General features: G+C 33.6%; 1 protein-coding gene across 1 annotated transcript in view; it reads left to right on the plus strand.

Annotated features, from left to right (window-relative positions):
* The window catches only part of LOC105811187 (transmembrane protease serine 11B-like protein), a 45977-nt gene that overhangs the window by 22037 nt on the left and 21947 nt on the right, over positions 1–1993 (plus strand). The gene's annotated exons all lie outside the window — the stretch shown is intronic.

Here is a 1993-nt window from a genome sequence, read left to right on the forward strand (position 1 = left end):
GAAAGATTTCAATGGATTAAGCCATTGTTTCTAAGAAGTCCTCGTTTCCTAGGAAAGATTCAAGCCCTAATTCAGGGATTGATTTCTCAGAGTGAGGCATTAATCTGATTACACAGCAGAGCGTGGAGGGATTTGGAAACATGGTTGATTTTGCAGGTATATTTGAGAAGACCGTAGTGAGCTTTGTGCTTGCCTACGGGTGCCTGAATTTTTAATGGCTAAGAGGGAAAAGGAAACAGTAGAAATAGAAGTAAAAATTTTATCATTTAAATTTACATTTTATGAATTTAAAACCTTTCTTAGAATTAATCCTATAGGATGAAATGGAAAAAAAATTCAGAAGAAAGCTATGTTTTAGATCCTTACCAAAGGAACATTGTGAAGTTCATGTCCAGGAGGTTTTTGTGGCAGGATATTATTTAAATTCTGTATCCTCTCATAGTAGTAATTCCTTATGTGATTTTCTAGAAAAATGTCTAGTGTGGGCTACCATACTAGAAATTGGGCTACCAATTTGGTATCCCTATTGGGATACCATTCTGTATCCTCTCATAGTAGTAATTCCTTATGTGATTTTTCTAGAAAAATATCTAGTATGGGCTACCATACCAGAAATTGCTTAATAGCTGAGTGATTTTTCTGCTTGAAAAGTCCCTCGATCATTTTTAAGCAGCTATTTAATCTTATGTTATGGTTTGTAAGATCTTTATGTTATGAGTTAAAGATATCTACAACCCAGAGAAACATCGGAGCTGTGACAAGAAATAATCAAAATGGAAAAAGGGGACAGGGAATGAAAATAGTAAATTCTATAGAAATTTTAATGAGATAAAATAGAAAATTAGAAAGTCATTACAGTCTTTTGCTTTCAAACCATAGTGTCAGGATTATTTCAAAGACATTTTATTTGATCAAATTTTAATAGATTTAGATTTCTTTTTGTTCTTATAAGAATACAAGTTCTGAAAACAAAGTGTAGAGATAAAACAAAAATTTCCCCAATTTTATACTAAACGCCTGCTCTGAGCTAAAGCTTTAAAAATAAACCTAGTCAAACAAGAATGTACAAATGTATCCCTGATTAAGGGTTGATTAGGAAAAGAGTAATTGGTAAGAGTTCGTGGGATACAGAAAAGTAAAGAAAGGTTGGGGAGTAAAGATCAGAGGACCAAGCAGTGAGCAAGGTGGTTTTGGCAGAGCTGAATGCTTGTGGGATGAGGTAAGTGCCAACCTGTCAGTAAAAGATCAACAATATTTTAAATTTGACAGTTAAGAAACAAATGCTCATCATTTAAAGGCTTTTGAGAGACATCAAGCAATAAGACTGTAAAATGCAGGAAGGGTATGGAAAAATTAAGATAAATTAGTTGTCTTTAGAATGGAAACAAATGTTTGCCTTGGAAAGACAAATACTAATTTTGTGCAATATTTCATATAATAAAATAAGCACTCTGATACACTGATCCAGTTTCACAACCTTGATTAACCTGTGTTTTTAGATAACTCCTAAGTTTATATCTCCAACTGTGGTTCCTCAGTTAACCGAGAGGCTGACATTTAAAATTGTGTACTAGAAATTTAAATACCCCTCAAATTCAACATATAAAAATTTACCATTTTTTTCTCTTCAGATGATTTATTCTAGATTTTATGTCACTCTCCCTTTCTTGAGGTAAAATCTTGTGTCATCTTTACCATATTCTAGTCCTTTATCAATCTAGTTAATTAATTACCAAATTATGACAAATATTCTACTCCTGTAAATTTTCTTAAATTCTTCACTTTCTTTCTATTCTTGCTACCATCACCAGAATCCCATCACTCCATCGCCACGGATTATGATAGCCTCTTTCCTCATTGGCCCTCTCCCTTTTTCTTCTCCTTCCTTTCAACCAGCATCACGCACACTGCAAGAAGATATATCTTCCTAAGCATTGCAAGTCCTCATGCTAGTAATTTCCACAGGACAAAATCAGAACTCTTTTGACTAGCC

Source organism: Propithecus coquereli, unplaced genomic scaffold, assembly GCF_000956105.1.
Source record: "Propithecus coquereli isolate 6110/MARCELLA unplaced genomic scaffold, Pcoq_1.0 Scaffold230, whole genome shotgun sequence".
In the NCBI taxonomy this organism is placed as follows: domain Eukaryota; kingdom Metazoa; phylum Chordata; class Mammalia; order Primates; family Indriidae; genus Propithecus; species Propithecus coquereli.